The sequence below is a fragment of the Colobus angolensis genome, unplaced genomic scaffold, assembly GCF_000951035.1.
Source record: "Colobus angolensis palliatus isolate OR3802 unplaced genomic scaffold, Cang.pa_1.0 Scaffold148, whole genome shotgun sequence".
In the NCBI taxonomy this organism is placed as follows: domain Eukaryota; kingdom Metazoa; phylum Chordata; class Mammalia; order Primates; family Cercopithecidae; genus Colobus; species Colobus angolensis.
The window spans coordinates 3,692,790-3,704,899 of NW_012114577.1; the positions used below are offsets into that span (position 1 = coordinate 3,692,790).

General features: G+C 46.3%; 1 long non-coding RNA gene across 1 annotated transcript in view; it reads right to left on the reverse strand.

Moving 5' to 3' along the window:
- The window catches only part of LOC105507298, a 38,589-nt gene that overhangs the window by 20,877 nt on the left and 5,602 nt on the right, over positions 1 to 12,110 (reverse strand). Inside the window, exon 2 of the long non-coding RNA XR_001001074.1 lies at positions 10,692 to 10,800. This is a non-coding gene — a long non-coding RNA (uncharacterized LOC105507298). The remainder of the gene's footprint in view (positions 1 to 10,691; positions 10,801 to 12,110) is intronic.

Sequence of the window (12,110 nt, forward strand, 5' to 3'; positions counted from 1 at the left end):
GTCAGGCTGGTCTCGAACTCCTGACCTCAGGTGATCCACCCGCCTCGGCCTCCCAAAGTGCTGGGATTACAAGTGTGAGCACCGTGCCCAGCCTAAATAAATTTTTAAAAGACAAGGTCTCACTCTGTGACCCAGGCTGGAGTGCAGTGGCACAATCTCGGCTCTCTGCAACCTCGACCTCCCAGGTTTAGGTGATCCTCCCACATTAGCCTCTAGGTAGGACTACAGGTACATGCCACCACACCCGGCTAATTTTATCTACATCTATAACTTTTATTTTTTTTGTAGAGATGGGGTTTTGCCATGTTGCCTAGGCTGGTTTTGAGCTCCTGTGCTCAGGCAAACCTGACTTGGCCTCCCAAAGTGCTGGAATTACAGGCGTGAGCCACTGTGCCGGCCTTAAAATATTCTATAATACTACAATAGAAAATTGGGTAAAGGGTAGGAATAGCCAATTAGCAAAAGAAGAGTTTAACATACAAAATTAGTTTAATTCCAGTAACAGTCAATGAAATGTATGTTAAAATAACGAGGCATCAGCAATCAAGAGATGGTATGACATAAAGGTTAAGAGCGAAGGCTCTGGAGACACACTCCCTGGTTTCCTATCCCTGGGCTCTCACCACTTTCCAGCTGCTGAATTTTAGGCTAGTTAATTAATCTTTATAGACCTCAGTTTCCTCCTTTATATAATGGAGTACCCACTTCATTGGACTGCTATGAGAATTCAGTGAATTTAATGTGACTTGTTCAGAACAGCACACAGTAAGCACTCAGTAAGTGTTGGCTACTATTATTAACTGTCAAATTGGTATGGCATAATGAATGGCGTTTTGGGGGAGAATGTGGGAAAACAGCCATACATGACTGATAAAATATAAATTGGTATCCCTTTCCATAGGGAAATTTGATATTGATTCAAACACTTTCTTGTGTATACAGTCATGTGTTGCTTAATGACGGGGATATGTTCTGAGAAATGGCTTGTTAGGTGATTTCATCATTGTAAGAACACCACAGAGTGTACTTCCGCAAACCTAGATGATCTATCCTATTACACACTAGGGTATAGCCTATAGATTACAGGGTATAGCCTACTGCTCCCAAGCTACAAACTTTGGAAATGTTAATTAATTATTTTGAGACAGGCTCTCACTCTCTCATCCAGGCTGGAGTGCAGTGGCATGATCAGGGCTCCTACAGCCTCGAACTCCTGGGCTCAAGCGATCTTCCTGCCTCAGCCTCCCAAGTAGCTGGGACTACAGATGTGCACCACATCCAGCTTACTTTTTTGAATTTTTAGTAGAGACAGGGTCTCACTCTGTTGCCCAGCCTGGTCTCAAACTCCTGAGCTCAAGTGATCCTCCTGCCTCGGTCTCCCAAAGTGCTGGGATTACAGGAATGTGACTGTACTGAATACTGTAGGCAACTGTCACACAATGGTAAGTATCTTGTGTATCTAAACATATCTAAACATAGAAAAGGTACGGTAAAAATACAGTACTAGAATATATATATTTTTTTCTTTTTGTTTCTTTTTTTTGAGACGGAGTCTCGCTCTGTCACCCAGGCTGGAGTGCAGTGGCACCATCTTGGCTCACTGTAACCTCTGCCTTCCTAGTTCAAGCAATTCTCCTGCCTCAGCCTCCCGAGTAGCTGGAATTACAAGCCTGTGCCACCACGCCCTGCCAATTTTTGTATTTCTGGTAGAGACGGGGTTTCACCATGTTGTCCAGGCTAGCCTTGAACTCCTGACCTCAGGTGGTCCTCCCATCTTGGCCTCTCAAAGTGTTAAGATTAAGTACTTGCTTATTTTTAAAATTTTTGAAAAATGCTGACAAGTATAAAGAGGATAATTGGAATGATCTATAACCACTACCTTTTGATGTTTTTCCATCTATATTTGTTTTACATTTATTATAAAACTGGGGCCATGATGTACATTTATTGTTTTTTTATAACCTGGTTTATCACTGAACAGTATATTGTGATCATATATCCAGGCCAGGAAATATTCTCCTAAAATGTCATTTTTAATATCTATTTCCCCCCGATGTACAGTAATTTATTTAACCAGTCTCCTATCCTTAGACATTTCAGTTATTTCCAAGTGTGAGTCTTTTTTTATTTTTCCTTTTTTTTTTTGAGACGGAGTCTCAACCTGTAGGAGTGGGAGATCGCACCACTGCACTCCGGCCTGGGCAACAGAGAGAGAGAGACTCCATCTCAAAAAACAGTAAGAACAACCACAAAAAAACCAAGTGCCATTGTAATGAACAGAGAAGTAGTATTATTTTCAAAACAAACATTAAAGGCCCCTGAAAAGGACATGACTTTTTCACATTCACATTTCAACCCACCAGATGTTCTGCTTCTTTGTTAGAAGCACTTTAAGTAAGCTGCATGCTTAGAGATGTGTTCAACTCATTCTCGTTAATTTATGGTTTGAAAGAAATTATCAACAGAATAAGGAGAGTATATACAAGAAATATCTTGAAGACTTGTAAATTCAACTTTTGTGTCCTTGCATTTCCTGACTAAAGTATTTTTTTGATTATTTGTTCTCCTTTCTTTTAAGCATCAGATTATAACCTTTCAAAAAGTAGCTCTTTCTCTTTTTCTGTTTTCTCCAAATTTCTTAGTTTTTATGAAGGAAGATTGTTAATAACTGCCAGTATCTGTCACGACACAATCCTTTCTTTCTTTTCTTTTTTGAGATGGAGTCTCATGCTGTTGCCCAGGCTGGAGTGCAGTGGTGCGATCTCAGCTCACTGCAACCTCCACCTCCTGGGTTCCAGTGATTCTCCTGCCTCAGCTTTCCGAGTAGCTGGGATTACAGGTGCCCACCACCATAGGCGGCTAATTTTTGTATTTTTAGTAGAGATGGGATTTCACCACGTTGACCAGGCTGGTCTCGGACTCCCAAAGTGGTGGAATACAGGCTTGAGCCACTGCGCCCCGCCACAATCTCTTTCCTTTGATGTCAGTATCTTTCTGCACTATTTCACTCTAAATACAGAGGGTCCCTGATGTGCGATGGTCTGGCTGAATGATTTTTTTCAAATTGACAGTGGCAGAAAGCAATATGCATTCAGTATGCTCCTCCACTTACCAGGGGAGATCACATCCACATAAACCCATCGTTAAGTAGAAAATATCGTAAGTTGAACTTTCAATTTATAATAGGTTTATTGAGAGGTAGCCCCATTGTAAGTCAAGGGCCATCTGTAGCCAGTTCTCCTGCATTTCTTGGGCTTCAACTTTGCGTGCATCCATCGCCTGAAATTCCTCTCTTCCTGCACTCATGTTTTCACTAGTCTGTAGAATGCAGGCCCAACAATATATGGCAACACTCAGCAAATAAATATATGTCAACACTCAGCAAATAAAGCTTGTGCTTGCAAAGTTAACCTCAGCCTAAGGGCAGCCCTTGTAGGAATTGTGAGCACACCCACCCCATGGATGTTGAAATTATCTGCCAGAGCAAACGAGACTGGGCAGAATGTTCCTTGGCCAGTTTTCCTTGGCCATTCCATCAGTTCCTCCCAGTCCCTGGCTGACAGGTGGGCTTGCTCGAGGGTGTCTGTCCACCCCAGAGCCGCTTGAGTCACAGACGTAGGATTGACCCAATGTCAGCAACTTCCCTTTCCTCTGGGGCAGGAGAATCAGGGCACCCTGAGGGATGGCACGTGGAAGGCAGCGTGGAAGCCCGCCTGGGAGCCTGTGTCTCGGCTCTGCCTGGGAGCACTGCGCTTCACCCTTGGGAGAACGACGTCTCAGTGGCTGAACTCTGCATTGTGGCTGCACAGGCTGGCTTCAGGAACTGTTTTCTCCAGCGAGGCCTCTTACACTCTGCTCAGCTCTGACCTGCCACAATCACTTGTCAGATTTTCTCTATTTAGTGATCAATGTCATATATGCACTTTTTTTTTTTTTTTGAGACGGAGTCTCACTCTGTTGCCAGGCTGGGGTGCAGTGGTATGATCTGGGCTCACTGCAACCTCTGCCTCCCAGATTCAAGCAATTCCCCTGCCTCAGCCTCCCGAGCAGCTGGGACTACAGACGCGTGCCACCATGCCTGGCTAATTTTTTTTTGTATTTTAGTAGAGAGAGGTTTCACCATGTTGGCCAGGCTGGTCTCGACCTCCTGACCTCATGATCTGCCCGCCTCGGCCTCCCAAAGTGCTGGGATTACAGGCGTGAGCCACCGCGCCCGACCATACACATACTTTTCTAATAGAGTTTTAGATTGTTTGAACTACTGATGGGTGAGAAAAAGAATAAGGCTATGATGGTATTCTTTCCCTGGGAACCCATATGGTTTCCAAAATTCACCTTTCATGTGCTCTTTCTTTTTTAGAAACCTGGGTATTATTTTCCAAGCTTTGTGCTTTTTGTGAGGCTATACAGGTTCCATGGTGAATCCTCCTCATGGTGACAACCTGGAGAACGTTACTTGTTTTAGCTGCTGATAAGAGTTTGCAAAGAACACACATCTTTGTTGGGAAATGCTTTGATGTGCTTCTAGGCAAGATGGAGAAGAGTCCCATGGAATAGGGGTGGTAATTTGGGAAAAGGGCCAAGCAGCAGGGGATTCTCGATAAACATTAAATGAATGGAGGCAGGAAGGAGGTCTCTGAACCACACTGCGTGTGGGTTTAAGGTCTTGCTATGGGCTTTGTGGTGTAAAGCCTCAATATATATCCCCTACTAAAAAAAAAAAGTCTATATTTGCACTTGAGCTTTTGTGCAAATGGGGACAAAGAGAACGTCAAGACGATAATGAATATTTCAGCTACATTTTTCCTCCACGAATCGTGCAGACCTCTCTGAATTGGCACTATTACTCTTTCTTACTTTTGCAACCCCAGAACTGCTTAATGCAGTTATATTTTCCTTTCTCTTCCCAATGACAGATCTCTCCTTTATTTTCCTGGGCGGCAAATGCCTTCTTTTCCTTCCTTCCTCCTTAGAAACTTTCCTGGGCACAGTAAGCCACAGAGCCTGGCGATGGGCCCTATGGTTGGCTACACACCATGCCATTCCGGGGGCTCCCTTTTGGTTTCCTGCTGGTACCTGCCCTCGCCTGGGATGTCCTCTCTGGGTTCCCATCTGCCGTGCTCTCACCTGGGAGCCAGCTCTGTGGGCCTAGGCATTGCCATGATTCCTCCCACGGACCCTCCAGCTGGTTCCCATGCAGCCTGCCCCCCCATCGTGTGCACATTCACCCACTCCACATTCTCACCATGCAGTCAGTATGGGCCTAGCCTTCTCTTCTTCCTTGGAAAATCCATCTCAGTGTTTTCTTTTTTTTTTTTTTTTTAGATGCAGTCTTGCTCTGTCGCCCAGGCTGGAGTGCAGTGGTGCAATCTCGGCTCACTGCAACTTCCGCCTCACGGGTTCGAGCAATTCTCCTGCCTCAGCCTCCCGAGTAGCTGGGGCTACAGGCACGTGCCAGCACGCCCAGTTAAGTTTTGCATTTTTAGTAGAGATGGGGTTTCCCTATGTTGGTCAGGCTGGTCTCAAACACCAGCTGGGTGCGGTGGCTCATGCCTGTAATCCAGCACTTTGGGAGGCCAGGGCGGGTGGATCACGAGGTCAGGAGTTTGAGACCAGCCTGACCAACATAGTGAAACCCCATCTCAGTGTTGTCATCTGGCCCTGGTGTTTCTGACATGGTGTGTGCAAGTTCAGTGGATTCTAAAAACTGCTCCTCTCCTCCTTCCCCAGGACTGCCCTCTGTCATTTCCTGTCCAGGCTCCGTCTTTCCTTCCTCCTCTCTGGCAGTAACCTTGCACCCATCCCAGAAAGGCCACTGCCTTTCCCTGGTGATTTCCTCTTTCTTCCCTCCTCAAGGCCCTTGACGAGGTCCTTGACAGCTTCCGTTTCTTTCCACATTCTTATAGTCTGGCTGATACCAAGATGCACCATTTTTTTTGGTCAAACATTGCATCACATAGATTTTTCTGCAAAGTCACACTATGCCCGGAAACCAGGGATGTCTAGGGCTGAAAACCATGTGTGAGCTTCACACTCATTAGGGTGACTGTTACTAAAAAAACAGACATCACTAGATCATCAGGGAAATACAAATTAAAGCTACAGCAAGATATCACGTCAAACCTGTTAGGATGGCAATTATCAAAAATACACAAGATAACAAGTGTTGCTGAGTTTGGAGGAAAGGGAACCCTGGTATGCCGTTGGTGGGAATTAAATTAGTACAGCCATTTTGGAAAACAGTGTGGATGTTTTTCAAAAATTAAAAATAGAACTACCATATGATCCAGCAATCCCACTACTAGGTATATAACCCGAGGATATGAAATCAGTATGTCAAAGAAAGATCTGTGCTTCTGTGTTCACTGCAGCATTAGTCAACATGACCAAGTTATGGAATCAGCCTGTCTAACAACGAATGAATGGATAAAGAAAATGTGGTATATTTACACAATGGAATACTACTGAGCCCCCAAAAAGAAGGAAATCTTGTTATTTGAGAAAATATGGGCCGGGCGCGGTGGCTCAAGCCTGTAATCCCAGCACTTTGGGAGGCCGAGACGGGCGGCTCACGAGGTCAGGAGATCGAGACCATCCTGGCTAACACGGTGAAACCCCGTCTCTACTAAAAATACAAAAAAAAACTAGCCGGGCGTGGTGGCGGTGCCTGTAGTCCCAGCTACTGGTAAGGCTGAGGCAGGAGAATGGTGTGAACCTGGGAGGCGGAGCTTGCAGTGAGCTGAGATCACGCCACTGCAATCCAGCCTGGGTGAAAGAGCGAGACTCCATCTCAAACAACAACAACAACAACGACAACAACAAACAAAGACTCCAACAGATACTTGCATACCCATGTTCATAACAGCATTATTTACAATAGTCCAACGGTGGAGATAACCCAAGTGTCCCTCAATGGATGAATGGATAAACAAAATGTGGTCTATCCATGCAGTGGAATACAACTCAGCCCTGAAAAGGAATGATGTTCTGATACAGGCTACAACATAGATGGATCTTGAGGACAATAAGTTAAGTGAAATAAGACAGGAACAAAAGGACAAATACTGTGTGATCCCACTTATATGAGATACCTAGCGCAGTCAGATTCATAGAGGAAAAAAGTAGAATGTGGTCACCAGGGATGGGCAGGGCAAATGGGGAGTTGGCACTGAATGGGTACAGAGTTTCTGTGTAGGAACATGAGAAGGTTCTGGAGATGGATGGTGGTGATGGTTGCACAATATTGTGAATGCACCTAATACTGCTGAATTGAATTTAAATGGTTAAAATGATAAACTGTATGTTATATATTAAAGTTCGAGGTTGTCCAAGCAAGAAAAAAAAAAACAACAACAAAAACCACCCATGTGTGCTCACGCATCTCTGGCACAGATGCGGTTCCTAGGTTCAGCTCTCTCCTCAGGCGGCCATGGCATTCTCTCTTCAATGACAACATTCTGTTTCCACCAACTCTGCTTCTGAACCGAATCTGACACAGCTGTCACTGGCCTACTCCCTGGAATTACCACAGGATCTGAATTACCCTCTGGCAGGCCCTCTGAGGAATCTTGCATCCATGCTTCCATTACAGTCAGCACAGCAACAAGGCAACCTATCCCGGTTTTTTTTTTTTTTGAGACAGGGTCTTGCTCTGTTGTCCAGGCTGAAGTGCAGTGGCACAATCTTGGCTCACTGCAACCTCCACCTCCTGGGTTAAGTGATTCTTCTGCCTCAGCCTCCCAAGTAGCTGGGATTATAAGTACACACCACCACACCTGGCTAATTTTTGTATTTTTTAGTAGAGATGCGGTTTCACCATGTTGGCTAGGCTAGTCTTGAATTTCTGACCTCAGGTGATTCGCCTGCCTCAACCTTCCAAAGTGATGGGATTACAGGCGTGAGCCACCGTGTCTGGGCTGCCTATCCCTTTGATTGAATACCACCAGAGTAGCTGATACGGTTTGGATCTGTGTCCCTGCCCAAATCTTACGTCGAATTGTAATCCCCAGCGTTGAATGTAGGGTGTGGTGGGGAGTGATTGGACACGGGGATGGTTCCTCATGAAGGGTTTAAAACCATCCCCCTTGGTACTGTTGTCATAATAGTGAGTGAATTCTCAAGAGCTCTGGTTGTTTAAAAGTGTGTAGCACTTTGGGAGGCCGAGGCGGGCAGATCACGAGGTCAGGAGATCAAGACCATCCTGGCTAACACGGTGAAACCCCGTCTCTACCAAAAACACAAAAAATTGGCCGGGCGTGATGGCAGGCGCCTGAAGGCCCAGCTACTCGGGAGGCTGAGGCAGGAGAATGGCGTGAACCCAGGAGGCGGAGGTTGCAGTGAGCTGAGATCCGGCCACTGCACTCCAGCCTGGGCGACAGAGCGAGACTCCATCTCAGGGGGAAAAAAAAAAAAAAGAAAGAAAAAAAAGTGTGTAGCGCCCCCCGCTTCTCTCTCTTTCTCCTGCTATGTGAGATGTGCCTGCTCACCCTTCACCTTCTGCCAGGACTGTAAGTTTCCTGAGGCCTCCCCGCCCTCCGCCCCAAGAAGCCAAGCAGATGCCGGCTTTGTGCCTGCTGGACCACCTGTGGAACCATGGGCCAGTTACACTTCTTCATAAATTACCCAGTCTCAGGTGTGTCTTCACGGCAATGTGAGAACGAACTCATACAGTAACTCATTTGTCTTTAACTGTCCTCCTTCTTTCAGTGACAGCGTGTGTGCCTAAGTGACTCTTGAAGAAGCGTTCATTCGTGAGGACACCCGGTCCCCACAGGGACTCCTGGGGTGGTGTCTGTGGCAGGTGAAGATGCTATTGCAGAATTTATCTTCCTTGCCAGAAGAGAACGCCCGGGCAAAACAGAATTGCCTTATAGCCCAAACTGGGACCCACTGTCTTTTCAGGCCTCTGGCCATGGGGCTTGACAGTTGGATTCTAACCTCTCTCTCCCTAGTGCCTCCCACGTTTTCTCTCCATGTTCTGTTGCTTTTCTTGGTGTGTTTGCCTCCCTGATCCCATCTTTGCTGTCTGCTCCACACGGTACCTGATTTCTGCCCCTCCTTGCCTCTCCTGATTACTCAGAGCTTCAGCTACCTCCTCGCCTCTGACAACTCCGTCTATTGCTGACAGGTTGGTGCACCTCAAACACCTGTCACCTCATGGCTCCGGCTTCTGCACCTGTGTGCATGGCACCCTCCTCCCATAGCTCTCTTCCCAGCACAGCCTGCAGCTCTTCCAGCTGCCCAGCTGCTCCACACGGGCTGTGATTAGCTCACACTGGCCTTTCCTCCTCCACTATCAGCTCAGAGCCAGCCACAGCTCACAACTCTGAGAAGTCTTCCCTGAGCCACACAGAGGAGACTGTCGCCTTCACATGTCTCTCCAGGACCCTGCAAGTATAGATTAGGTGCCCAGCAACGCCTTTCACCGCAGTCCTCATCCTTTTCCTGTCTGCACTGCTGGAGCACGGGATGCCTGCAACATTCATCTGAAACCTCTTTCTAAGCTATTGGGACCCGCTCTGTCTTAGAATTGTTTTCTGGGTGCTAACCTTGCTCCCTCCTCTAGCCTAGAGACCAAGGACTGACATCTAATTTGCAGTTGGTATCGGTATGTATGAGATGTAGATGCTCTAGTAACATGGGTCCAGTGATACCGACTTACATCACGCTGGATTCCTTCCTTGCTTCATATACCCTCATGTCACTTTCTGTGCATATTTTCTGCCTCCTTGGAGAGGTTGTACCCCCAGAGCTCCAGGGGAAAAAAATAACTCTCCACACAGAGGCTCCATGTGTCTGTGGCCTTGGGGAATACAAATCAGGGGTCTCACCTGGGCATCTGGGATTCAAAAACACAGAATCCATGGCAACGGGCAACTCCTGAGGGAGGGGTCAGGGAGGCTGTGCCGACAGAAGGCTTCAGGAGTCGCCCATTGTCATGAATTCTGTGTTTTTTGAATCCCAGATGCCCAGGTGAGACCCCTGATTTGTGTTCCCCAAGACCACAGACACATGGAGCTTCCTGGCATCAGGCTCCTGACACCAGAGTTGGGGTTCCTTTCAACTCTATTACAGTGAACAAGCGCCACGCTCACGCACTCATTCAGAGTCACATGCTTTGCCTGGCCTCCTGCTCACCTCTGAGTGGCATCTGGAGAAGACGTGGCCTCATCTTGCTTCAATCCTCTGAGCCTGAAGAGACCTGCACTCATCAGTGAAATGAATACAACGGGAGGTGCCTGGAGCCTTTCTTCACTTTCCCCAAAGGAATATTTGACAAACCCAGGCATGGTTCAGAGCTCCACCCTCAACAATAATCCTGTCAAAATATCTGATGTTGTTGAACCTCAGAGGCACTGTATCACAGCAGAAAAGTGATTGATCTCATTGCTAAACTCTCTTTCTTGCTTATTGGCACGACAACAGAGCTAAATAGAGCTGAGATGAATTATGAGTCTATTTTTGGAGACTCCTTATGGAATTCATGCACACTGTGTGTTTTGCATCCTTTGAATCCTTGGGCACACTTAGAACTCTGAAGCAAACACTCATTTGTAAATGTTACAGCTGCCAAGGTTGGCTGGATGCTGTGCTGGGTGACATGTTAACTCTCACAAGGCTGCTCTGGAAGCAGGAAGAATGTTTTGAGCTGAGCTTCGGGCGGAGGGTGGGGCTGATGCATGCATGCTTACCTTGACCCTGTCCATACAGGCTTCCATCTTCAGCTGTTCCACAGCTTTCCTGGCTTGGGAGATGCTAGTGGTGCTGTTATTAGACATGCCCTCTTTTATTCTACTGCCCCTAGAAGTAACCAAATAAAAGGGTTAGAAGAGCTGCTTTTCCAAGGGTAGGGGACCCCACCTCCCACCACCTACAGCTTCTCTGTCCAAGCCGGGGGGCATCTGGGAGCACTGGCAGCATTCGGTAGAAAACCCTCCTGAGATAAGAGAAAGGAATGCCTCATTCGAGTAAGAGGAGCAAGACATGATGCTTTTGTTTGGAAAAACTTTTTCAGTCCCGGAGAGAGTGAGAACAGAAGGTTCCAGAACAACTTCTCCATCACCCCCACCGCTGCCACCACCATCACCACCATGACCATAAGTAATGCTTGACATTTGTGTAGTGCTTTGTGAGTCATCAATCACTTTTACACACATTTGGTCATTCATTTCTCTAGTGGCCCACAGAGTTGGTGGGACAGTATTAATTTCTGTTTTGCAAAGGAACAAAGTGCAAAAATCAGAGAAATTAAACCAATAGCCAAAGGTCCTACAGCCAACATTTGTGGATCCAGAACCCAAACTCAAAGCTTCGAAGCCTAGCTGAGTGTCTCAAATGGCCTCTTCTAACAATCTATGGCTCAAAACACACGTTTCTAATGAATAAAATTGCTTTATTAATTTTAATTTGTTGTCCTTCCAGAAAGTTTACAGACTTTGTGTTGGGAGTTTGTTTGCAATAATAAACACTCTCTCTCTCTCTCTCTCTCTCTCTCTCTCTGTCACCCCTATCCCAAGCATGTATTTGTTTTCTAGAGGGAGGTGGAAGAAATTCTCCCTAACCCAACACACATTGATGCCCGTGACTAAGACCACTGTAGTGCTACCTGTTTCACAGAAAGCATGTGCTACACACATCACAGTTGCCCCATCTAATAAGAATCTGCTTCAAAGGAAGCCTAACAACTAAAGCCTGAGAGCTGGGGGACAGGTCACTGTGAACAGAAACACAAGTGACACTGGCTCCCAAAGGTACAGATGAGGTGGGAGGAGGCCCTGGCTACCATCTTTTGCTTCTGTTTATATTTTATTTCTGTTTTAGGTTTTTTTCCCCACCTCACAATTGTTGGACTTTATTGTATTAATTTACTTCAGTATGTAAAGCATCAACTATACTTTCAAAGTTAAAATGATGCAAATCGATATTCTCACAGGCATCACTTTCACTGCTCATTCCAATCCTTTTCTCCCCTCCCGCCTACCTCTTATGGGCAACCAATCACATTGGACTCTGGTCTATTGTTTCCTATGCTTTTTTCCTTCCTTCCTTCCTTCCTTCCTTCCTTCCTTCCTTCCTTCCTTCCTTCCTTCCTTCCTTCCTTCCTTCCTTCC